At 41.8% G+C, this 27842-nt stretch overlaps 1 protein-coding gene across 1 annotated transcript in view; it reads right to left on the bottom strand.

The window, feature by feature from the left end:
* Nucleotides 1-27432, bottom strand: part of LOC126470279 (DCN1-like protein 4) — a 147082-nt gene extending 119650 nt beyond the window's left edge. The window contains exon 1 of the mRNA XM_050098028.1: nucleotides 27265-27432. The gene's annotated coding sequence lies outside the window, so the exon portion shown is untranslated. The remainder of the gene's footprint in view (nucleotides 1-27264) is intronic.
* Nucleotides 27433-27842: the final 410 nt, after the last annotated feature.

Below are 27842 nucleotides of genomic sequence, written 5' to 3' on the forward strand. Positions count from 1 at the left end.
GCTTGAATTCGTCGACCTTTAGGTCGGTGTGGCGTGGGTGGCTATGAACTGGACTCTTGCGCACTCTACCCTCTCTGCCTGCCCTACAAGGGACGGCGTGATGTAATATTTAACGTAAATGGCTCTGAGCACTATGGGACTCAACATCTATGGTCATCAGTCCCCCAGAACCTAGAACTACTTAAACCTAACTAACCTAAGGACATCACACAACACCCAGCCATCACGAGGCAGAGAAAATTAACGTAAATAACCTAATACAATCTTAATCGACAGGTTTGTTCGGTTTTGATTTCTTCATAGACTAGTTTTTTCGCGCCCCCGCCGATGTGAATTTCGTGGTTTTATACCGCGTTATTTACCCAAAATTGATCAATAATCCTTCAATGGGTCAATGGTGTTCATGGTTCAAATGGCTCTGAGCACTATGGGACTTAACATCTATGGTCATCAGTCCCCTAGAACTTAAAACTACTTAAACCTAACCTAAGGACGTCACACAACACCCAGTCATCACGAGGCGGGTAAAATCCCGGTGTTCATGAATAACAGCAACTTGTACTGCGAGAGCGTCTTCGAAATCGCGAAAAAAAAAAAAAACAAAAAAAAAAAGAGAAAAAGTTTCATACGCTCTGGCCGAGTAACTTAGTAAATATGTAACTTATAGAGAATAGTTGATTTTTTAGTTTGGAGATTTAGAAGTTCGTTTTATAATATAATAAAGCTGTTCACACTGATTGAAGATTGTTATTTGAACCCCTTAAAGGATTATTGACTATTTTTAAACAATCCTGTAGAGCAGTTGCGAAGAGCGATTATATAGGAGTCTCTATTTCGCGTACAAATTATTGTTTTTGTTTGCTATTCTTACAGGACCAGAATCACAGCAAGTCAGAGTGGCTAGTGCATCCACTACTTGCGATGAAAAGTGTTTCATATTTCTTATGTAATAGGAAAAGTACTCAGTGACGACAAAAGAATAAACATCTGACGGAGTATTCAGAACCAACTCTTAATTATGAATAGCCATAACAGACAGAGGGTGGGCAAAGAAATTTCCGATCTGATTGGCTACAGGAATACTATCAGCTAGTCTATACCCAACAACAAAATAGTGCATAGTTTGCTTTACGTATTATTTTCTGGTCCAGATAGTGGGGGAAGCATTCTGTGGTTCCAGGACCTTTAGTCACTCGTCCAGTTTCCACATACAAAAAAGCACCAGTAATCTTAAAAAACAACTACCTTACCACTTACCACAAAGTGGTGTTAAAAAGTGCACAATACGAAAGTTCATATAGAAAACCTGAAAAGGATGTCAATATTTTAATCGAAACTGGAAATGATCAAGTTAAATTGAGAGCAGTTGATTACTACAGTAAAGACGATCACACTAGGTGGTCGAGAACTGGCCAAGGAAAATTTCAAGTACTTTTAAAATTTCGCATTGACTCAGTTCATTCATCCCTCCACGAACATTTTGAGACAGCACTGAAAAATGTCACATATCTGAGCAAAACATGTGATATGCTTGCTGACGAAACAACCGACGCCGTGGCACAGGACGAATCGTTAAATGTATCAGGTATTTAGATATAGAAAAAACCACAAACGATGAAGAGTTGACATGCTTTCCGTCTGCAGCTAATTTGACTCCTGCTGCATCAGAATACACTGTCACGAAACGCCAGAGATTTTCTGCAACTTCGTCACTGCAGCGCTGCCAAGCGGCTGGCCTGTATAAAAGTAACATACTGCAAAACGATTGTGTATGTGTATATGGAGAGAAGGAACATATTCAAAATGCGGTCGTATTTCGGAGCTTATTGCGGCGCTATAAATTATAGCACCAATGAAAAATATAATCTACTTTAAAAAACGTCTGGATGTTTCCCGAGCGCAGGTAGGCAATCGACAACTTTTTTTGAATAGGGCCTACTTAGTTTTACACTTCAATTTCACGAAAAAGTTTATGCCTATATACCGGTATATTTTTGCGGTTACCTTCTAGATTGAGGTAAGAATACGCATATTTGCAAGTAGTTACTATGGTCGTGTATAAACAGATAAGAAACTTAAAATTAGCGTGCCATAAGAAGTTAATGAAAGCAAGGAAACGTTTTGGATTACATTATGTGGGTACAAACGAAAAGATAATTATAATATTTAATGCATGGTGTGAAAATGTTGTTATCCAATACGCATGCGTTTTGTTTTTACAAAGAAATGTTTTTATTTTCACTCCAAGGAGCAAGAACTGGCTTATAAATACAAGAACGTCGGCCTTTTGAAGAAGGAAACGCTGTACCTCTACAACAATATTCGGACTTGTGCTCTCCATTTTGAGGCATGCTAGTTAATGAATTCAGACAGGAAGAAATTAGTGTTTAATGCAGTGCCAATATTTCTTTATGTTCCACATCAGTTACACTGCACTGACAGAGATGGGATATTACTTTAACTACCCTTTTCCTATTCGTATTGGAAAATTCAACAGCACGGTTAGTGACAAGGAATATGGAAGTAACAGCATTAAAAATTGCAAGTTCTCCTTATATATCATGCCATTCTTCTGTTACTAAAGGCTAGCCGCTTGGGACGCTAGCATCGCTTCAGATGGGAAGGAGTATACATAGAAACTAAAGTGAATAGCAAGTTCTCCAATTCTATGTCTGAGTTTAAATTAAAATTAGGCAGACAATGTAATAAGAACACTGGACAGGTACAGAGCAACCAAACACGAAGAAATTTTCAAAGAGGCATACAGTAATGCAGAACCTTTGGACATCCAAGCGCAGGCATCCAGAACTGACAACGTTCAGCTCAGCGCTGAAATATAGAATCTCCTGGTGCTAAGGAATACAAGTAAAATATACCTTTAGTACATACACACGCTTTTTGCTTGATGCAGCACTTCTTTCTTTTCTGTTATGGTCTTTCGAGCTCGAGAATGATTCATGTCGTGTTTTGTTTCAGACTGAATTTATTCCTTCCTTTCATAGAGTTTGCTTTTGAGAGCATAGCATTTTTCATTTCTCGACCTGGTCACCCTTATACCAAGTGACATCGTAAAAACAGAAAATCTGAACTCTTTATTGGCAGCTGCACCTGTTTACAAGCAGCGACTTGCCTCATCCTCTTTATCGGGGGAAACAATTCTTAGGAAGGAGCTTTGGAATGACAAACATCTCCCTCAAACAGCAGCCAGCAGGGTCGCATCAAGAGACGAATGAGTTTGTCCCAAATATAAAAATTACTTTACAAATTCTCTCTACAATACCAGTATTCACTTTTCGTATGGAGCGCAGCTTGTGTTCGCAAAAACTAATAAAATCATACCTTCGTATGACAATGACGGAAGACAGGTTGAACGGTTTGGCTGCCATGTATATTTACCCACGTATGATGACAGCTTAACATCTGTCGAAGTCACTGAACAATTCAGAAAAGGTTATCTGAGGATATTCGCTATGCGTTAAGTGAGCAAAATAAATTTTTGTGTGTTTTAGTGTTTACCTTGATAAAACCTACCCTCAGCTGGGTTAAGCCCTTCCAAACCAAAATCCTGTATCCAGCACTGAAAGAGCCGGTGCACCATTGATATGGAGAATGGCATGAACAGGTATTGATGATCGATGTGCATGTGGGATTACTGAAAATGGAAAATTTATGTTGGTTGTCAACTTTATTAATAGTAAGGTCTACGTAATTAATGGAGTTCTCTTTTTCTGCTCCGTAGTAGGAATTATTTTTGAGTGAGTACCGCCTGTTGCTTGGGCAAATGTGTTAACCTCATTGTTGTCACTGTCTAACAGTAATAAAATATCGTCGACGTAACGTTTATAGTAAATAGTTTTTTCTTGAAGCTGTGAATACTTAGCAAAAAATTTACGTTCTAAATCATTTACAAAAGTATCTGCTAAAGTGCCAGCCAGACTATTACCCATCCCAAGACCATCTTTTCGATCGTATATTTTGCCGCTGAAAGTGAAAAAACTAAGCTAAAACAACCTCTAATAATTCAATTTGTTCTGTACATTCTGCAGTGCTAATCTTATCGTCCGTTAGCAGATTTCGTCTGATAATTTCAACAGTTTCTTTTACTGGGACATTACTGTAGAGGTTTTTTACGCCCAGGTATGCCGCTTTTCCATTATATGGTATGTATATGTATGTCCTCGATTGCATTTGCTAGCTCAGAACTGTTTTAACCCCAAAACAGTAAATGTGTCAACCAATTGAAGATTGTTGTTAAACTTATTTAGTTTGCAGAATAGTGACATTGTACGTACGGGTGAATCGTATTTCCTTGTTTGTGAATCTCGATTTCAAGTTGGGGAAGTTTAACACTCTTTGTTTCACGCGATTTCCTTTCATATTCACTGAGAAGAATTTGGGAGCAGTCTATCTTCTTACTCAGATCAGTCTGGAACATGTCACTTGGGTCTCTATTAACATCTATTACGTCGTTGTCTGCAAAGAATTGCAGACTGCCAATGCAGTAGCTTCATATACCGGGAGTTCGGAAATTCCCATTGCAAACTTCAAACTTCTACGACTTTTATACGTGAGTGAGTACATGATATTTTGAATAGGAAACCATATCCGGAACCGTATCGTTTCCGTTCTACGGGTGTGACGCAGTAAAATAATCATATAAAAATTCGAAATGAAACTTAACGAAATATCAATTTCTCAGTAAGCACATCTGTTTGTATTAACATTTAAACATTTGGTGTTTACATTATTCTAAAACAGAAAGAACCCAGCTTACTGTACGAACAGAACGTAATATCCAGAATGAGATTTTCACTCTGCAGCGGAGTGTGCGCTGATATGAAACTTCCTGGCAGATTAAAACTGTGTGCCCGACCGAGACTCGAACTCGGGACCTTTGCCTTCCGCGGGCAAGTGCTCTACCATCTGAGCTACCGAAGTACGACTCATGCCCGGTACTCACAGTCGTCTCCTACCTTCCAAACTTCCAAAGGTAGAAGACGAGGTACTGGCAGAAGTAAAGCTGTGAGGACGGGGCGTGAGTCGTACTTGGGTAGCTCAGTTGGCAGAGCACTTGCCCGCGAAAGGCAAAGGTCCCGAGTTCGAGTCTCTGTCGGGCACACAGTTTTAATCTGCAAGGAAGTTTCATTTAACAGCTGTGGTGTATACAGAATCGAGGCAATAACTGTGATAATTATTCTATCGGCCACCCGATCGCTCTTTTAATGTAGGGTTTAAGGAGTGTTTACAGCCAGCAATACTGCCTTTGGGTTACACTTAGCAAAAACTGGCCATAATATAGGGTGCATTAAAGAAAGTACGTATTCCCGAAAGAGCGCAGAAAGTCCATGTTCTCGATTTAGTGGAAGACCTTGAACTATATAAAGTGAAAAAGCAGGAGCCACTAAAATTGCTTAGTGGACAACGCGATTTTGTACCCAATTCCATCTTTGCTTTATTATACACTGTTTAGATAAATTATTGAACGCTCCTCGTATGTTTATCTTGCGCTGTCATTACATAGTATAGAGTGCAACACATAATTGCTGCATTTTCTTACGATTTTGTTTTACTCTCGCGTTTCATTGTCCTTCTCCATTTTATGTGCATGTCATTGAGAAGAAATGACTGTTACAATATTTTATGCTTTTACTAGCTACATAATTTTTTTTTTTTTTTTTGGTGGGGTTTAAGGGCGCTCAACTATTGAGGTCATTAGCGCCCAGTCACCGTTGTTAGAGCACATGGAATCTAGTAAAACTCAAGGGGAGGGGGGGGGGGGGGGGACACCAGAAAGACCTGACAAAGATGCAGATAAAATAAGTAAAAAGGTTAGATGTCTTTGGACAAGCCAGTCAAAGTTATAAAACGCAGAACATGAGCAGCTGCTCGAGCGTCATCAGCTAAAATATTCGGTAAAGTAGATGGCAGGGACAGGACAACACGAGATTGACTAAAGCGGGGACACGACAATAGAACATGGCGCACTGTTAATGCCTGACCACAAGGGCACTGCGGGGCTGGGTCACCGGAGAGCAGGTAGCGGTGGCTAAACCGGCAATGCCCAACCCGCAACCTGGTCAGAAGGACCTCCTCTCGCCGAGATGGTCGGGAGGAGGTTGTCCAAGCAGTTGGGAGCGGTTTTACTGCCCGGAGCTTGTTTCCTTGGAGGGATGACCAAGCATCCCACTACAACGACACAAGCCTCTTACAAGCATCCCCACGAACGTCAGACGACGGGACACAATGGGAGGCTGGCCGAGCCAGGAGGACTGCAGCCTTGGCTGCAGCATCCGCAGCCTCATTCCCAGGCACTCCTTCATGTCCGGGAACCCACAGAAAGCTGACAGGAGAACCATTATCAGCGAAAGAATGGAGGGACTGCTGTATCCGTTGAACCAAGGGATGGACCGGATAGGGAGCTCCAAGGCTCTGAAGAGCACTGAGTGAGTCAGAGCAGAGTACATACGATGAATGGCGGTGGCGGCGGGCATACTGAACGGCCTGATGGAGAGCAAAAAGCTCGGCCGTAAAGCTGGAACTCTGGTCGAGGAGCCGGTATTTAAAGGTGGCGGCCCCGACGACAAAGGCACAGCCGACACCATCGTCAGTTTTGGAGCCATCGATGTAAATAAAGGTGTGACCGGCAAGTCGAGCACGAAGTTCGACAAACCGTGAGCAATACACTGCAGCCGGAGTACCCTCCTTCGGGAGTGAGCTAAGCGAAGCAGGACAGTGCGATCCGCTCCCTAAGGTGAACCACTAAGAACTCTGAGGACATTAAGGGAATGTGTACAACGGGCCACCAAATAAGAGACATGCGGAGACCAACACAGTTTCCTGTCCAACGTGAGCCCTAGAAACTTAGTTGTTTCCCCGAATGGGAGAACAACGGGACCGAGATGTAAGGATGGCAGAAGGGACGCTTTATATCGCCAAAAGTTGATACAAACCGTCTTCTCTTCAGAGAACCGGAAGCCATTTGCCACGCTCCATGAGTATAGGCTGTCTAGACAACGCTGAAGGCAGCGCTCCAGGAGGCATGTTCTCTAGGCACTGCAGTAGATCGCGAAGTCAACGACAAAGAGAGAGAGCCTGAGACATTAGGTGGAATGCAATCCATAATTGGATTGATCGCGATGGCAAAAAGGGCTACGCTCAAGACGTAGCCCTGAGGCACTCCGTTCTCCTGGAGGAAGACGTCGGACAATACGGAACCCACACGTACCCTAAACTTTCGATCCGTTAAAAAGGAATCAATAAAAGGGGCAGGCGACCGCGTAGGTCCCACCTGTGCATAGTGCGGAGGATACCTCCTCTTTAACAGGTATCATAAGCTTTCTCCAAATCGAAGAACACGGCTACCGTTTGGCGCCTTCGCAAAAAGTTGTTCATGATGAATGTCGACAAGGTCACAAGGTGGTCAACAGCGGAGCGGCGGCGACGAAAGCCGCATTGGATATTGGTAAGTAGCCGTCGAGATTCAAGAATCCAAACTAACAGAGCATGAACCATGTGCTCCATCACCTTACAGACACAGCTTGTAAGAGAAATGGGGCGGTAACTAGAAGGAAGGTGTCTATCCTTCCCGGGTTTGGGTATAGGAACAACGACGGCGTCACGCCAACGCATGGGGACCTGACCTTCGATCCAGACGCGATTGTAGGTACGAAGAAGGAAGCTTTTGCCCGCCGGAGAAAGGTGTGCCAGCATCTGAACGTGAATGTCATCTGGCCCCGGAGCAGAGGACCGGGACAGTGCAAGCGCACGTTCGAGTTCCCGCATAGTAAAGGGGGCATTATAAGTTTCCAGATTCAGCGAGTGGAAGGAAGGTCGCCGAGCCTCTTCTGCCTCTTTCCTGGGAAGGAAGGCAGGGTGGTAATGGGCGGAGCTTGAAACCTCCGCGAAAAACCGGCAGAAGGCGTTGGAGACAGCCACAGGATCAACGAGGACCTCATTACCTGAGGTCAGGCCAGGTACCGAGGAGTGGGCCTTAATGCCCGACAGCCGGCGCAGGCCACTCCATACGACAGAAGAGGGAGTAAAACTGTTAAAGCAGCTGGTGAAAGAGGCCCAACAAGCTTTTTTGCTGTCTTTGATGACTCTACGGCATTGCGCTCGGAGTCGTTTGTATCCAATACAATTCGCCAATGTAGGATGGCGGCGAAAGGTGCGTAAAGCACGTCGTCGAGCACGGATAGCGTCTCTACAAGCCTCGTTCCACCAGGGGACGGAAACGCGACGTGAAGAAGAGGTAGTACGAGGAATGGAACGTTCGGCAGCATTGATGATAACAGCCATGAGGTATTCGACCTGACTGTCACAACTGAGAAAATCGTGGTCCGGAAAGGTTGCCAGGGAGGAGTAAAGTCCCCAGTCAGCTTTCGGTATGTTCCAGCTCGAAGGACGTGGGGATGGGGTGTGGTGCAGGAGACGAACGACACAGGGGAAGTGGTCGCTCGAATAGGTGTCAGAAAGGACATACCACTCGAACCGACGGGCAAGAGTGGTAGAACAGATCGAGAGGTCCAAGTGGGAGTAGGTATGAGTAGAGTCCGAGAGGAAAGTCGGGGCGCCAGTATTGAGGCAGACAAGATTGAGATGGTTGAAGACATCCACCAAGAGTGAGCCTCTTTGACAGGATGCAGGAGAGCCCCAAAGGGGATGATGGGCATTGAAGTCGCCAAACAATAAAACCGGCGGGGGAAGCTGAACAATCAGGTGCATCATGTCAGCCCGACTAACAGCGGATGACGATGGAGTGTAGATGGTACAAACTGAAAAAGTAAAAGCAGAAAGAGTAATACTGACAGCTATTGCTTGGAGTGGGGTGGTCAATGGGGTGGGATGGTAATAGACATCGTCCCGAACGAGCAACATGACCCCACCATGAGCTGGGATACCGTCCACAGGGGTGAGGTCATACCACTCCGAGGTATAGTGGGTAAAGGCAATACGGTCAGTCGGGCGCAACTTGGTTTCCTGGAGACCAAGGACGAGCGGACAGTGCAGGCAGAGGAGCAGTTGTAATTCCTCCCGATTAGATCGAATACCTCTTATGTTCCAATGTAACAAGGCCATTGCTAGTCAAAAAAGAGGGGGAACGAGACGGGGGAAGAGCTGGTCACCTCGACGGCCGCGGAGGGCCAGGTTTCGAGGGAACAACGCTACAACCGGCGGGAGGCGGATCCTGTTCCATCGAGTCGTCGCCAGCTGCGGCCGCTGTCCCTGGTTGTGTAGGAGGGGCAGCATCATTTGCCGACGAGAGGCCAGCTGAGCGCCTGGCAGCAGAGCGTCCCGGCGAAACTGAGGACGGCCGGGAGCAGCGACTCACGGATGGAGCGTCAGACGAAACGCGCCGGGGTGGAGAGGGGGATAGAGACTTCTTGGAGGCCTTCTTGGAAGTCCGAGGAGGCACAGGGATGGTGGGCTGGACCCCGAAGAAGGTCCTCACGCGCGGGGTGCGTTTTGGAACACCGGACCTCGGAAGCTGGGGTCCAGAACGTTTCCCCGATGGACGCCTGAGAAGAGGATCGCTTCTCAGGCGGCGGGGCGGGGGGGGGGGAGGAGGAGGAAGGGTGGCCCCTGGGGCAGAGGGGGCGGGGGCCACAGGGGAGGAGGATTTGGAAGGGAAGGATTTGGGAGGCGGAGGCAGAGACCCCGGATGGGGGGAGGAAGCGGAGGGGGGACAGGATAGGGGTGAGGATACCGCGGAAGGAGTGGACACAACTGAGGCAAACGAAGTGGTCAACGGCACAGGATGGAGGCGGTCTACTTCTTCCTGGCCTCAGAATAAGAGAGACGATCCAAAGTTTTGAGTTCTTGTATCTTCTTCTCCTTCTGATATGCGGGGCCGTCTGAGGATCTAGGCGAGTGGATGCCAGTACAATTAACGCACCGAGGTGGTGAGGTGCATGTATGTTCCTCACGAAGAGGACGTCCACAATCGCCACAAAGGGGCTCAAGCCTCACACCGTGACGACATGTGCCCAAAGCGCAAACACCGAAAACAGCGCATAGGAGGTGGGACGTAAGGTCGCACGTCGCACCGGTAGCACATCACCTTTACCTTCTCTGGGAGAACGTCCCCCTCGAAGGCGAGGATAAAGGCCCCGGTGTCGATGCGACGGTCTTTGGGGCCGCGCTGGACTCGCCGGACGAAATGCACGCCTCGGCGCTCCAGGTTGGCCCTGAGCTCCTCATCAGATTGCAGCAGGAGGTCCCGATGAAAAATAACCCCCTGCGTCCTATTTAGTGCCAGATGCGGGACAATGGACACTGGGATGTCCCCTAGGCGGTCGCACGCCTGGAGCGCCGCCGACTGTGTGGCGGAGGTGGGCTTTATAAGAACGGACCCCGAACGCATCTTACTGAGAGCCGCGATTTCCCCGAAGATGTCCTCAATGTGCTGAACAAAGAACATGGGCTTGAAGGTGGCGAACGTCCCCCCATCGGTTCGAGAACAGACCAAATAGCGGGGGAAGTACTTCGCCCCAAGCCGGCGGGCCTGTCCCTCCTCCCAGGGAGTGGCCAAGGGGGAAAGGGCAGGAGAACCAGAACTATAAAGACTCGGCCGCAGAGTGACCTGATACGTGTTGACGTTTCATCTGTGAAACGACCGCCCCGATACCACCTACTCCGACCAGGGGCTCTCCCCACGGGCGCCACCCAGCCTCAGCAAGGGCCACCTAGCAGGATGACCGTTGCCGGGAGTCCTGATGCCCCAAGGAGACAGGCATCTACTCCTTGGCTGACGTGGGGAGGGTGCAGCTCAGGTATCGGCAGTACGATCCCTGTGTTGTCAGGGGGCTACAACCTAGAGGGTACATGACGACCCCACCACAACGGGCTGGCTACCGTGCTGGATTTCTGGTGCCATGGAAAGTCCATCATGATCGTAGGTGCAGATGGGGACGCACTATGGGCGTAACTTGTACAACCCATCAGGCGTTTAGGCCCAATTTGAGGAATAGTGGGTATGGTTACAACGCCGGCACAATGCTGAGTACCAAGGTCTTAGTGCACTGAGGACCAATGGTACACCACGTAAGGCGTCCTTCCCCAAAAGGCTCGTACTTCTGTAGAATTTTGAAAAATGGAGGTCAAACCCCAAGGGGGACCATCACATGGAAGGCCGAAACGGTTGAAACTCCTTTTAGTCGCCTCTTACGACAGGCAGGAATACCTCGGGCCTATTCTTACCCCGGACCCGCAGGTGGGCTACATAATCTTGTTCTTTTACGTATTTTTATTTAAAATGACCACAATAGCGTCTTATCATATCATCACTTGACCATTTCCTTCCAACAATTTTAAATTAAACTTTATTCCTGTTTTAGTTGTTACATTTTATCACTGTAATAACTTACACATTTGGCATTCCCACTATAGACACTATTTATTGTGTTCTATGCAGTTTTATAGTTGACGTATATGTGAAGCACAAACATGTGGCTACTGTACTGCAGTTTATGAACAGTAGCGCTATTGACAATATGACTCCGCCCGCACTGTGGCCTAGTTTACGCCATATTTTAAATATGTTCGAAGATACCAAGCTGGTTTTATGACGTTGCCATTATGGCTTTATTATATAGGACGTGTTATAAAACAGGTATGCCTCGTCACATTTTAAGCACGTTTCCACACCCATTAAAGTATTTTTTTGTTGTGGCATTTTACTGTGTAATCTGTCCAGTAGATGTGCTTCATTTCCCATGTTTTGCCTCAGATTGGATAGTCACTGCTAACCGAAACCTGTAATCCAAGGATAAAAAAATTTACCCTCATTGACGGAAATAAAAGAAATTAAATCTCCTGTTATGTCAGAAACAGATGGACAAAACCATTCCTTTCCTGATAGCGGATCATAACCACTCACTCACTGGAAGGCAGTAACACTTTTTCCATTACTCGTCACTGTTTCTCTGGAAAGTACCTTTTCTTTTTAATTCAACGTGACTGTATTTTTATTTTTCCATCATTGTAACCTGCTTAGGAAGAACAGAGGATTAATAACTTTCCGCTAAGCCCCTCGTAGTTTTAAAATTTCCAACAAGTCCTACGCTTCACTTGCGGTAAAAATTAAAAATAATGCAACGAATTTCTGAGTATAAGAACTACAAAACATTTGACAATTTTCTGTCCCATAAAATTATCTATAACTGTTTACAATCAACATGTGTGTAAGAGAAAGGAAATTTTATGATTCATAAACAAGATTTGTCCAATTTATCTCTAAGTGACTTCATTGTTTCTGTGCACATTTGTCCTTTTGAAAATCTGCGATCAAGGAGCATCAACGTAGCTGGGATTCGTAATCAATTCAGGAACAACTGGTGAACTGTTGGAAATAGCAATTATCTGGATTCATGCAAGTGTAAGAAATCACTACTTCTGCAGAAATATGACTCTCATAAATACTTGCCTAGTTGGACAATCGTTGCATATGCTGGCTCGTGGCTTCCTTGGGGCTGACTGATGGTATCATCAAACACCTCCAGAACTGATGAATTCCCACCTGTTAAGCAGTAATTGGGCGGTGCTTGTTCTGCTTGTAATTTCCTTGTATTTCACAAAGTTTGCTGAATGCATATCGACTCCCTTTGAGGAATGGGACAGCTCAACACTTTTCTACCTCGCATATTGCACAACGAGTTGTGAAGAATGTGCAAAGCATGAGACATATGGCAGCTAATTTCAACTTTGAAGCATTGTCCGTTATGGCAGTGATTTTAAATTTCGTATTGTGTGATGACAGCCTCCGTCCGGGTGGTCTGCCGAGCGCTGTCGGCAGGCGGGGTGCACTCAGCCCTTGTGAGGGCAATTGAGGAGCTACTTGATTGAGTAGTGGCTCCGGTCACGTAAGCTGACCGCAGCCGGGAGAGCCGTGTGCTGACCACGTGCCCCTCCACCATACGTTCAGTGAAGCCTATTGAAAGAATTGCACACCGGTCGGTCGGTATGGTTTACTGTTGGGCCTTCCGAGGCCTGTTCGGAGTTTGGTTTGATAACATCCTTTACCTGGTTTCATATCTTTTCTGCAGTGTGTCTTTCTTCAGATTAGAGTAGAAACACTCAAGAAGTGCTGACAGACTTGTGAACTATAAAATAAGTCATGAGTGCGTGGAAAATAATATTTATTGTTGCTGCCTTTGCAGTGATCAAATCATTTGCAATTTTATGAAACAACTGGACATTAGAGAGTTTGATAATTTTTTTTTTAAATTTGTAACTTTTAATTTGGGCAAAGCATATTCACAATTTTTTAATTTGTGTATCCAGTGCCATAATTTTGCAGCATGTGGTCAGCTTTATACAACCGACAAATTTGCTTGTGGGCTGTGGCAAACAAATCTGTTGGGAGTGAGGGCATTACAAAAGAAATCAGCATCTGTTCAGAAACCAAATTACAACTGCAGGCTGGATATAGATTAAAACTCTGACTTCCTGGAAGAACATCTGAAGTGGAAGCAAACATTGGTGAGGGTGATTCAGAAGAAGCAATTTCATGAATGGTTGCTGAAAAACCACAGACTGGGTCAGTCCAGTGCAGCTGAGACCATCAGGTCCTCCACCATCTTTGTTCTTTTGCGTCTTCTTTCTTCTTTTTATCTTGATTCACCTTGTAAAGTTTTAACTGTCTAGAGGTTAGAGGCTGTGTGTCAGGGAGAAAGGATGAATGAGTTGTCTTGCAATCTATAGACCTGTTTCTACTAAGCAGTGGCTGATAGACCACAAGGCAGCTCTACTAGGTTTTGTGTGCCTCAGAATGCAAAAGTCAGTGAAAGGTTTTTCATTCCTGTATCTTTTTCCTTTCTTTAACATTGGACAATCCAAAGAACAAAGGGAATGTTGCTCTCAAGATCCAGAGGAATGTGACCCTTCACTGTGGTATGCCAGATGAGCAGCAATATTTTCCAGTAGGGAGGGGGGTTCCAAATGTGGGTGGAGGAGGAACAGAGGGAAAGGGGATCCTGTCCCTACCACATACAGTTGGACTCAGGTTGCCACCAAGGTCTGACACGAAGGAAAAGCAGGTAACTTCACTTTCGTTACTAACGGGAGCTTAGTTACTGTGTTTGCAATGTTTGTGGTCATTTGAACTGAGTATAGGAGTTACTAGGTTTTGTGTGCCTCAGAATGCAAAAGGCAGTGAAAGGTTTTTCATTCCTGTATCTTTTTCCTTTCTTTAACATTGGACAATTCAAAGAACAAAGGGAATGTTGCTCTCCACAGATGATACGTATTGGTGGTTGGACACATTACTGTGCTGACACTAGGCCGTCTGCAGTCTACAGATAAGTAGATATAGGTGCAGCATGGCCAAAATGCAAACATGTAGGACAACATGAGGAGGACAGTGGGAAGTGAGGAATATGGGAAGTACAGTTTTATATCAAAGCTGTAGATCAATACTCTGACCTTTTCAGGTAACATATTACAGCCAAAATGAAAGCTGCAGAATACAGCAGTGTCCTTTGGCCTCCATTGGTTACAGCAAACAAAACAGGCATCCCGTTTTTGCATGCAGATCTTCATTTACCTGTAAAACGAGATCTTTAAGAAAAATAACAGCCTGGTTCATGATGAGGTGGTGATGACAGGGACGTCATGTAGCTTCTTGCAGGAGAGCAATGCCTGTGAAGAGTATGTGCCACTGTTTTAATAAGGATGCAGCCACTTCTCACTCTGCTAATGGATGATACTTTCTCAAATTGTTGTTCAACATGTTCAATGAAAAACCATCATTTTGTACTCAAAAAGAACTCTACATTAGCTTGGGTATTAACTAGGCACTGAGGACAGTACTGTCCACCATTTCTTTTGAATTTTCTTTCTTCCTGTGGTGTGGCCATGAAAGGAAAAACCTTTAAGCACTGAACAGATTCATTCTGTCCGGCAAGTTTGTTAAGGGCATGTGGTGTATAAAAGCTCGATCCTCTTCACTCTGATTATCTGCCATGGTGCAACCCTCTCCAACTGGAGCCTGCTCAACCCATGGCCACCATCTCGCCACAGCAGTGGCTTCCCAGCATGGTATTTCTCAGAGTTCCTATGCCCCACACTTGAGAGCCACATACTCCATGGCTTGCTCCGACACCAACAATACACTTCCTACATTATTACAGCAATAGTACTGTATGGGTACCTGATGCCCTCCCCGCCAAGACAATGGACTGGCTACCTTCTCATGTTTTAGACACCTAATTCAACTACTCTAAGAGCTGCTTAAGACAGAATCACACCATGAGTGTGCCCCAATGGATGATTTCTCCACATGGCAAGCATTCTTGTAAAATTGTGGGGAAGAAAGGTGCAGTCAAACCCTGTTCTGGGGGCCAAACTTAAGTTAATTGAGAAAGTGTGGGAAAGTAAGCTTAAATATGAAACCTTAGGGTCAACATGGAAGCCCTCCTACAGACCGAGGAGGAGAGAAGGTGCAGTCAGAGAACAGAATCACAACACATGAAAGGAAGGAGCACTCCAATGGTTCAAGGTCAATGCTCACCACAGATGTATCCACAGAAGAGTTGACAGTCTCTGGGAGAGAAACGCTAGAGGGTTAGGCATGTGGTACAGAAATCGGAAGTAGCACCTAAAGAGCTCAGGGTGTCATGTATACCAACCATGCACTCTCAAAAGAACTATGAGCTCCTGGGAAAGGGGAAGGAGTGGGGATGGGAGAGGCTGTAACCCAGTTTGTTTAGTAATTTTCTTTGATGTGTTGATATGAATCTTAGAAGTTTATACATTGTTTGGATGGATGTTTTTGTCAGCAAAAGCTAGACAGTCTACTTTGAATCCTTTAAAATTGGTTCCTATTCTCAGCAGGATGTACCCTTTTTCATTAGTTTTGTTTACTGGGGTAGATATCTCTTTATCACAGCTTGAAAACAGCACAGACATAACACAATTTTGTCACAGTCCTATTTTGATCACAAAGGAATGTGACAAACATTAAGATTGTCACCATGGATTTAGCGTGTGTTAAGGTGACTAATTATGGCCAGCAGCCTCAGGCACACCCCAAATTCACTACAGATATTCAACAATCCCTCAAGCTCTATGGACGTGTATGTTTTTTTCAAGTCTACAAAAGAAACATCAGCAACAGTGTTTAGACCTACATACAGCATCATGTTTGTTTTGAGGCTAAGGACTTGTTAAGCTGAAGAGTGGCTTTCCAGGGAGTTCACTTGGCATTCACCTCTTTGTGCTCGACTTGGGCTTCTAAGTGTTCCAGGATATTTAAAACGAAAAAGTGAACAAGGGCTGAGCAAGTGATCAGCACATGTGCCTACAAATGAAGACAACAGGTTTGATTATACAGCCAGATTATTTCTGTGCATCTCTCACAAAATGTGCTATCAATTTTTTAAGTATGTGAAACTGAAGTGTAATGCAATTATTGCTGATATATTTCTTTTTTTCTATGACTTTTTTGTGAATCACGTAATTGGAGTTTAATTAAGTCGTAACAGATGAAGATACAGTATGTCTAAACACTGAGATGACATTCACTGAGCTGATACCATAAAAATTTGTAGTGTACACAATAAGCTGTCTGCCTAAACATTTTCCATTATGTTAAAGTACACATTGTACACACAGAAATCAACTGCCAAGAAAAATCTTCATAAGCAATTAGCAGGTCATCTTTCCATTGCATATTGCCAGCAAATGCAATGGGACTTCAAAAAGTAAGTTACTCATTATTACGCCAGGCCGATTAACTTACTGGATGCTGCACTAAACTTCAGTTATAAATCTAACACACCTTTTGAAGTCTCTGTGATCTGAATGTCCAACAAATTGTTCAATTTATCAACACTTCTTGGTCATGAAGCCGTTTGAGAACTGCTGTGAGAATGCCATTTAAAAATCTCTTTCCCAGGTGTTCTTTCAGCTTGCTGTAAAGATGGAAATAGCATGGTACAAAGTCTGGGCTTCCCAGTTACAATCTCACACGTATGTGAGGCTACGGTCAAATTTTTAGTACCATTTCACTAGCTGGACATGACATTGGGTGGTCCATATACCATCTGAATTTCACTGAGTCTGTGCAGAGAATTTTGATGTTTTGCCCATAAGAATCTTAATGCCCCATGTACTTCTACTTTGTAGAAATTTCTATCTGTCGTACCATTTCAGCCACACACTGATGCACCTGTTGTTCGTACTGCAACATAACTATGCCTGCAGGAAATTCTGAATACATACTCATTTGACAATGTGCCACTCACGTTGTGCAACTGTCGTAGCATGGGACAGCCTGTGTAACTAACTTTCTGACGTCCCTACATGTGTGTGTGCAGGAAAACAATTCATTTATTGTGTTTGAGACAGACGATTTCTGCGTTTTCCCTGCATTAAAGATGAACAAAACTCTACATCCTGTAAAGGCTTCCCACAATAGGGACAAAATAAACCAGTGTTCAACAAAAGATAAACAGATAGCAGCAACAATTGCTTAACACTTTCTAAGAGAGCATGTTGACACTACTCTTACTTTTTCTTCTACTACTCTCGACAATTTTATTAGTTTTCTCATCTTGTATTGTAAATAATATATACCACACAATAATTACTCAAACTCCCAATTTCTTATTAAGGCCGGCAGATGCAAGACTTTATTCTTTGTGAAGTATTTTCTTGATTTCTGATAACAATAGTATACTTAGCTCACCCAGAAATATTTTATTTAAAGAAACAGTCATGATTTAGATGCAAAATATGGGAAGATGAAATTTTTGATAAGCAAAGAGTTGTTTGCTTCTAATTTGGTAGGGCTCGTTTGAAAGTACTCGTTCTCCTTTTTCAACAAATATATTACTTTTTACTCAAACTTCATATTTCAAAAGTTATTTTTTCCTATTTCAAACTTAAGTGTTCTAGAATTTTCTACTCTTAAAATATAGTTATTTCAAAAATTGAGTACCAAAGTTTTGTAGTCCTGAGTATTGTGTTTCCAAAAATGCAAATTTTCATGAAAATAACTTTTTGGTTTGTTAATTATTCTAATTAGAAAATTTCAATTTCTTGAGAATTTCTTGCGAATTCTGACAATCTTTTAGTAGCTCTGTATTTCAGCAAATTATAATTTTTCATACTACACAATCTATAATCGTGTGCAAAGCCTTGGTCAATCAACCCACGATGTAAGGTTTACAACTTGGTTGGTTGGTTGGTTCATTTATTTGGGGAAGTGGACCAAACAGCAAGGTCATTAGTCCCATCACATTTGGGAAGCATGGGGAAGGAAATTGGCCGTGCCCTTTCAAAGGAACCATCCCAGCATTTGCCTGAAGCAATTTAGGAAAATCACGGAAAATCTAAAACAGGATGGCTGGGTGCAGGTTTGAACAATCGTCCTCCCGAAGTACAGTGTACTAACCACTACGCCACCTCACTTGGTAATGTGAAGTTACCAAGTCCCGGTTTACCAGTGAAATTTTAATCATCTAGTTTTTTGTCTATACTTCATCATGCAATTTTCAGTCAGTTTGTATTTCGCTATAATAATGTATATAATGTGCAGTTACTATGTATGAATCAGTACGACCCTAACTATGAACTTGTGCACACTGTGGTTACTATTTGAGAGTCGTGTAAAGGTATGTTAGTCTGCCTCCAGTGAACTTTGTGAAAGTTTGTTAACTGATGTAGCCTACTGTTCTGGTTCAAATATTGAGTCTCCTGCATGTCACAATATTGGTCATAAAATAAGAAGCATTATTCAGTGAGTGTGCAGTGTTGTGTAGTTTATTTTTAAATGTTTGTCAAGACCATTAATGGCAGGACAAGGATGGAGGAACACATGTTGCGAGACTTCCGAGGCATAGTCGCAGGTCAGTAAACGTTTGGTTGCTTTACCATCTCTATAGTCACAGAAAATTCTGTCACGTACACCTCACGATTCCACAGTTAAGGGAAACCAACAAAAAACGTAGATGGCTAGACAGAATTACGAAGACAGTGGTTCCAGAAAGTGAGTGAAGAGTGGTTTCCAGACCACTATTACCCAATTCAATGCTGATTTTTCACTTTTTCTTTCCAACAAATTCTACTTCATTATCAACTTGTGGCTTATCAGGTAAAAGTTTGACATTAAAGGGAGTTATAAATACAAATCAAGCTTCACATAAAATTCTGTGCCCTTTTATAACTATATGGATAAGCCATTTCACGGGGTTTGAGAATACAACACACACAACTGAAGTGGACCACACTTCGTAAAGTCTGCAGTGCTCATATCAACCTTAGGGTTATTCTTAATATTTTTCAGGTACTTTTCATTGTGTTGAAAGAATGGAAGATTAAAGAACAAAATAAAGCAACTGTCAAGAAAAATGTCTGTTTTAACATAACAGTGCTCCATGAAACATTTGCATAACAAATGTGGAATGTCACAACTTATTTTCAATTTAAAAACAGTCTTATACAATCAGTTATTGTGACTCAAAGGATAAAACAAATATTCTACAATCAACTTTGACATAATTCCAAATTTGGCTTTGTACAACTGATAGTTATCTCTTGACCTAACAAGGCTACCTTGCGATGCACATTATTTCCATGTAACTGACTGTTAAGTTACTAGATTCATACTCGCTATACCATGTGTAAGTGGAAGGAATTAATATTATCTTAATTCATCCCAGACAATACACTCCTAATCCAAGCAGTACATCTAAGTGAATCACTATGTCTTTCCAATAATTACTTCCATGTTTTGAGCATTTATAACAGCTACACACTGACACACCAGTGATAGAACTGTGCAACTCCTCTTTGAATTTTTTTCTATGTCATTATCTCAACTTGATAAGTCGGAGGCTGTGCAACAAAACCTAAAAATTGTCTGCTCAAGAATTTTTGAAGTATTTGTTCATGAATGAATTACATTTCCAAATAATTCTTTAATTACTTGTGTTGGCAGCTGCTTTCTACTCAAATACGAGGGTTGGAACTTAAATAGTGGCAACTATTTATTCACAACTAATACACAAGAGTTACACGTTTGCACCTGTTACTGTCCTTCAAAGTAGTCACCAGCGTTGTGTAGAACCAGTTGCCAGCGATGTGGAAGACGTAGTATATGATTATCAGAGCCTGTTCTGTTGATGGTGCAAATGGAGTGGTCTGCTGCCTGTCTATTCTCTGGAATATTTCTGAAGAGAATGCCACGAAGTGGTTCCTTCATCTTCAGAATCAAATCAAAGTCACAAGGACTTAATTCCGGGGAGTATGGTGGGTGGTACAGTACTTTCCAGTCCCAGTCCCATCGACCAAACAGAGCTGCCACAGCTTGCACTGTATGCGCCCGCACATTGTCATGCAAAATGATGGGTGGGTTTGCAAAGCTGGTTGCAGGTGATGCTCCAAAAACAAACCATAATAAGACTTAAGTCCATTCACACCATCAACAGAACAGGCTCTGCTAACGGTATACTACGCCTTCCACATCACTTGCACCGGGTTCTACGCAACACGGGTGACTACTTTGAAAGATAGTAACAGGTGCAAACATTTAACTCTTTTGTTTTGGTTGTGAATAAATAGTTGCCACTATTTAAGTTCAAACCTTCACAGTTTTATGTGCTTGGTTGATTTTTAACTGCTCTCTTTAGAGAGACTTTGATACTTGGTATCAACTGAAGTGTTTGTTATCACTTTGCAAATTTGATTAACTTAGGTGTTTCATACAACTTTGTCAATTCATAACCAAACTGTCATCTTTCAGCCTCAGCTTGACCTCAGACTATGCCACAGATCAATAGGTCATCACATATTTGAAGCTGGGACTCCAGATGGTGCACTAGATCAAGAGTTCTCAAACATTTTCCACTGCACCCTCCCCCCTTCTGAAACAAATTATTTACCACCTCCTCCCACCACCCTCTCCACTGTCTTCTCTTTTTTTTCCAGCACTTCTCGTACTTGACACAAAAATATGCCCATGATCTCCATACCTTTCTGTCTAATTATTGCACCTATTAGTTACAATAACAATAATAATAATAATAATTACAGTGTGTTCTCTGATCACATCAGGGCTAAATATATCTCTTTAAAAAATTATCACACATATCCATTATTTGAGGTGTAAGGAAATAATTACAACTAGTTCGTAAATAATCACAGCTGCGTGTTCAGGTATTGTAACTGAGCAAATATGTCTATTTCACTACATAGTTTTTTTACAAAGTAATTCACAAGTTATTTCCATCTATATTGCTTTTAATCCACTTCTAATGTTTTAATGTGTGAAAGATTATGATGTCCAAATGATACAAAAATAGACAACATTTAAATGCCAATTTAAAAACCGTTACATTCAGACTAACCATACAAATAGAAAATAAATGAGACTAAAAATGCACATGGTTTAAAATTTGGAAATTTTCTGACATTTGCACATTTTGTATGTGAGTGTGCTTGAATTTGAGAAGAGAGTACAGCCAGCCTCAGTTGGACCTTTAAAACAATGTGTCTCAGATCTCTTCCAGCTGCAGTCAAGACCAATGTTTAGTCTTTATTAATGGCCTTGATCAAAATGTTCACTTATTGTCATTAGTAGTTCTTAAATGTTTAGCATGTAGCTAACACTGTGGGTGATCGGTGACAAGATTTGTGTGACGAAATACTGCTCACGATTTCTCAGCATTCCTGCCAACAGGCTCTAATGGTCAATTCCGGTGAAATAAGGTGGCAAATTAAAGGAGGAGCTTACCAACTTTGTACAGGAAATGAGAATCTGTATGCTAGCAATTTGTTCACCAGCAGTCTTTTTCTTACATAACATGACACACAAATCTTTCAATAAAAGCTAGTACCCACTGCGACTTCCCAGGTAGGGCTTGCTCCACCACTCTGAGGACAGCTGCACTAGAGAACTGCATCCATTCACTAACACTGAACATAAATTGGTCATCCATTTAAGCAGAATCAAGTGCAAGTGAATACTCCCCAAAACATACTCGATACACTCCACAGACTTATCAGAGATGAACTGTGGGAGAAGTTAAAGTTTATGGTCCTATTGAAATCAAGGGCATTAGAGCCTGAGCACAATGTGGAGGTATGTTTTTCATAGCCTTGCTTAAGGAAATATCTTATCCTTTACCACATGTAATTCACTACATTTAACTAAGGATGATCATATGAACACAATTCTGCCTCTCCTGCATACAAGTCCCATGTCTTCATGATTCTGTCAACACATATAACAGTAAAATTAATGGGGAAACAATTGTTTTCACATCATCATCATCATCATCATCATCATCATCGTCGAGAAAAACCAAACAGCAATGGCACTTTTCATTGTTAGAACTTCAAATTTATTTTTGCAAAAGATAAATAAGGCATGAACATATATGAACTTATTTTTTGTTTGTTTAAATTGTATTTAGTATAGATTTGAACTGTGGAATGTACAGTTATAGCCCATAGCCTGGAGTAAAAGCAGGTACTCTGTGGGGCACAACTGGGCAATGTTACTTTTTCCACCATAGACATGGGACACACTGATACTAATGCAAGTCATTTACATTCCACGCTGTACAATCCGCATGGGGCTACATCTTACAGTTTAAACACTTTACCTGACAATCTGGTTTTCTTGCTGATAGATACATTTCTTTGCATAAACAATAAGGCATTCATTCCTACCTTCAGAAGAGCGTGTTTGCTTCACGAGTATTTTGACATTATTTTGATGGTCTAGATCAGGCGTCCTTCCGCAATTTTCTTTCAACAGGTTGTGAAGATGCTTTTTTGCATCGAGTTAAGTTTCGTACAGAGACACTGATCACAGCACATTTTTCCTCTTCGCTTGGTAGATGACAGTTTCTAGTAATGAGAAACTTCCTCCACACTGTCAGGTGATACAGTGAATGCAGACTGTCTCTGCACATTAGCTGACAGACCAGGTTGTGGAGAAGAAGCAGTAACTCAACTCATTTGTGTTCTAGGAATCTGGCATTATTCTTTCTGTCTTAGCTGATGGTACAAATTCATCTTCACAAGACTTGAAAATACCAGTCTTTTTGAACCCCAATATGCCATATTGCGTTGCTGTTGCTCTAGCATATGGAAGTCCAAAAAACTGAGTTATTTGGTAAGAGGGTGGTGTAGTGGAAAGCAAACAATCATGACATTTTGTTTTCTAGCCATCTTCACGACCTCTAAGCGTTTTAAATAAGTTGGATGGCCATGGCAAGCAGCATAAAAATCAGTTCTGTTCTTTCAAGATATGGTGTGAGATATGAAGTGATATAAAACCAATGGATGAAGATTTCAGCCTCTAGGATGACACACTGCTACTGTTCTTGACAGTGCTCTGTTTAAAAGTTCCCCTTTTCACCCTAAATACTAGAAGTGAAGGAATGTAATGGCCTGCTGCAGAAAAACAAATTCCTACTGTTATCAACTGCCCTCACTCAACTGATGTCAACATTGCTTGGGAATTTGTACCTCTCTAAGCATTTGGATAAAATTTCAAAAACTTGGGGTCGACAGAAGCGCCCGATCCCACGCGTCGGCTTTGACCCGTGACATAAGGGTGTTGTCGTGTGTGACGTCATGACAGCGCGGAGTTTGGTTTGAGTATGGCTGTCTCCAGTTCTGTTTTACCTTATTTTATTTACTTTTCTGATCTGTTCGTTCTATCCCGTGAGTTTTTTTTTTTTAAGACAAAAAACACTAATCAGCTACTGAAGCATCTTTATCTTCTATGGGTTGCAGGGGTTACGACCCCTGGGGAGGTGGGTGGGTATTCATGCATGGCTGTCTTCACTTACACGTTGTAGCTACACAAGGCGTCTAAATATGTTTATATTTAGTTTGCCCCCCACCCAAAACATCCCATTTCCCGCGCTTGTCCCGTTAGTGTCATTAGGCTTCTTGTGGAAAGTGTGTGTGTTTGTTTTTGTTTCCGCCATATTTGTGACGTCATGGGTCAAAGCAGACTGGCGGGATCGGACGCTTCCGTATTTCCAAAACTTGTACACAGCTGTTTGAAACACTACATGTGAACACGCAATTAGCATGCTGTTAAAAAGTATAAAGTTCTTATGCCACACACAAGTTATATGTAACGGAGTCATAAGGGTAAAGTTGAGTAGTTCTAGTTTTACCATAAATGTATTCTCTGTGTGAAATACCATCTGCTTAAGAAACAAGGTGAACAATTGTTTAATATAGCCTATATTCATATAAAGCCCATTACAGATATTACTCATTGTACTTACTAGTTTCAACTTGTGTTACGACAATAAAATCCTTACTAAAGACAACAAATCACAAAATAAGATACAATAGCAAAAAATCCAACCATCACCAAAAATGCATTTGTTACTACCAAATCTCATGGTGGTACTGAAGTTGCTGGCTCCTTTCAAGATCTGATGGCCAAGAAACAATATCCCCAAACTGCAAAGGGAAATATTAGGGTTCCCAGTTACAACCCTACACCCAAAAATACCTAAATTTCCCTACACGCACAAACAGAACACCGACAATTTCTTTTTGCCCTATATTAGTTTTGGTAATTTAGGCTGTGGTAACACACTGATCTGTTGTGAAGGTATAGGTTAAGTTTGAAACTGGAATGTACCCCACAAGCACAGGTTTAAACAAAAACAGTCAAAGTCTAAATGAGTCATATACTACCATGATGTACCCTACCATGACACCCCTAGTCTTAAAGTCAACAATGTAAAGACAAATTGGTGCAAAAGAAATGCCTTAATTGTCATATTCAAGATGGGCACTTGGCCATCATGTGCTGTTACAAAACTGGGAATGAGGCCAAGAAAGAGAAAGCAGTTAACATCAATAATATTTCACTATCACACTGCCATCAAGCCATCTATTAGGTTATGAAGTTGAAGTTCAATAATATAGTAAAATTAGATGATAAACAGTCTGAATACCATTACGCATCATCCTTATGTATTGAAAGCAGCCTTATAATAATGCCACAACAAATTTATTTATAAAGGCCCCCCCTACAGAAATCTCCACACTATTTTACAGACTTCAGCTATAAGCAACCATGTTGCTCTTCACATTTTTTGATGTCATCTACCTACCTCCATGAATTTGTTATCTTAGGAATTTCTTATTTCTTAAAATCCAATGAACATTCTGGGTGCATAATATACACACAAAAGAAATGTCAATTTTCTGTCTGCACATGTATGATGTACATGCCAAATTAGTATGTCATATGACAAAGCTGACAAGTATTGATAGAGTCAGTTGACCCAGTACATCTAGCAACCTTTCACGTAGTTACATATTGTTGTGCATCTCCCTTTTATTTTAATTACTGTAATACTTACACCTTCCAATGTAATAGGTGTAACTTTACATACTTCAAGACATGTTGAATGACAATGTGGTAGGGTCCTATCTTCTTGCAAAGATTCTGATCCTCCTCTTTCAGGGTGAAACAAATCCAACCTTAGTTGCAATGTGTCTAAATGCACGTAGGCAATGATTGTTCTTGAGACAATACAACAGGGTAGTTATTTACAGAAGGGAACACACATTTGAATTGTCTTATTCAGTTGTAATGACAGCAGGAGTTCCTCTAATCCAAATCTCAGCATGCTGTATGTATAAACTTTTCCATTTGTCAATGTATGAACTGCAATGATATAGCTGGCCGAGCTGTCATTGTACGAAGTGACTGCTATGATTTGCTAATGACACTAATAAGCTCTCCAACAACAATGCACACATTAATCGCTAGCAGTGCAAATAATCAAATTCCAATGTTCAAAACTACTACTAGGACTGCTGAGTTTCGGTGTTTCAGAAACTTATTGCTTAACTCCATCCAATCTCATATTTCCCACTATCCCAAGTTTGTATGTGTGCTGCCAAGAATTTGGCTATGACCATGAATCTGACACTAGCCACTAGACTGAACTGTAAAATTTTACTGCATTCTGTCAATTGAGGATGACAAACTTTCAACTAGTATATATTTATTAACCTGACACACATTGTTGACACGTCAAAAGCTGCAGACAGATTCGAGGTGCTTCAATTTTTTTCACAAGCAAGCATACCAAAGAGGCTGACAAACACCAATTTCAACAACAGCATTGTCATACATTCTATTTTTGCAAAGGTTTGCTGTTATTTACTATGTACTGAAATTTAGTGACAACATTTGTGAGTTAATTTTCTCATGCAAACAAATGACACTTCCCCCTTGGATACTCCACAAGTTACAGGATTATGGCTCAGCAGCCTGACCTACTAGCGTTGATATATTTTGTGGGTGCAGTTTCATTTTAACAACTGACATATCAAACAGTATATCATTCCCACAAAGAAATCACACTTTCTAAACACATTTTGCTGTATTATATGATTCAGCCTGTTCACACTTTGTCAAGAAACATATCAAGAACCGGTGCACAAGTCTTTCTCTACACATTATAAACATGAAAAACCAACATCTTGAACTGTGAGCTGATATGACAACATAGAAGAACTGCCCCGTAGGATTAAAGTTTTTGTACCCTGCAAGTTCCTAAACGTAAATAATTTCCATGAATGATACAAATAATACCTGGAACAGTTTATTGACAACACTGTAGTTCAATCTTTCTGACAACTTGGAATCCGTGTGTCAAGGGACAGCTTCACAGCCATTTAAATATTAGTTAAGATACTGTTTTTCCAACACAACGGTCCAACCAAATATATGCTAAATAAAATCAATTTCTTCCACTTGACAAACTAATTTCACCGTCCCGATCTGATATTCACATCGACTGTTTGCAAAATCGCATGGCAGCAAATTAATAAAAAACAATGGCTTAACTGAGCAAAAACTCATTGGTGGTGCATTTTCATCACTGATTCTTAAATAACGCTAGGAATAGCAGACGAACAACACGTAACCTGTCACTTACAATAGTAATGTTTACATGCTTACGAAGATTTTAAACACAGAGGGCTTTTTAATATCTGTATGCTCAAAATATTATTGCCTATCACGATGAAATCGTCGAACACAACTCTCTAAAGCAGATGATAGCGAGTTGAAGCCAAGAAAATAGTGCAATTATAGGTTAGAAACTTTCCGACCACGAATATGTGAGATCTGACACTCCAGTTACAAAGACAGTACATTAAACACCCACTTGGGATAAATATCTTCTTGAAATTTGCCCTCTGTTTTACTGCTTAAACTACATTAAATACAAATAAAGCACGTTAACAATTATTCATACGTACTTAACCACACCTCCACTCCGGCTTCCTCTCACAAAACTAAACTGTGACACAAGGAAAGATCATGTTACAATACACACAACCTAATGATTCCGGAGACTATCTGTATCTGGAAACGCTTTGACGTAGTCGGCAATACTTCAACTTTTGTAGTCAAGAGAATTTTGCCACTGTTTTGAGCTTAACAATTACGACTCCACAATCAATTAAAACTGAGCCAGTGGCAGAAAAACTCTGTTACGAAATAATTCACTGTTATTTACTTCTTCTAATATAATCGAAAGACTTATCGTAAAGAGGGGTTACTTTTTTCCTCGTTTGGACACTGTAGTCATGTAATGCAAAGTAGTTTTGTAAAATGACTTCTGAAAATGAGGTCAGTCTATTCCAAAACATACAAGACATCAAATATTTATTTTTGAAATTCTGTAATGTTTAAAAAATTGGAGGAAAGTAGCCCCTGGAGTGGGTTATTTTACTGTACTTAATGTAAACATTATTTTAAGGAAGGATAATAGCTCGGGGCGATGCCACCTTCTATAAAATTTATTGTGTTACCTTACTGGACATTAGTACACCAA

This window comes from Schistocerca serialis, chromosome 3 (genome assembly GCF_023864345.2).
Source record: "Schistocerca serialis cubense isolate TAMUIC-IGC-003099 chromosome 3, iqSchSeri2.2, whole genome shotgun sequence".
NCBI classification, from domain to species: domain Eukaryota; kingdom Metazoa; phylum Arthropoda; class Insecta; order Orthoptera; family Acrididae; genus Schistocerca; species Schistocerca serialis.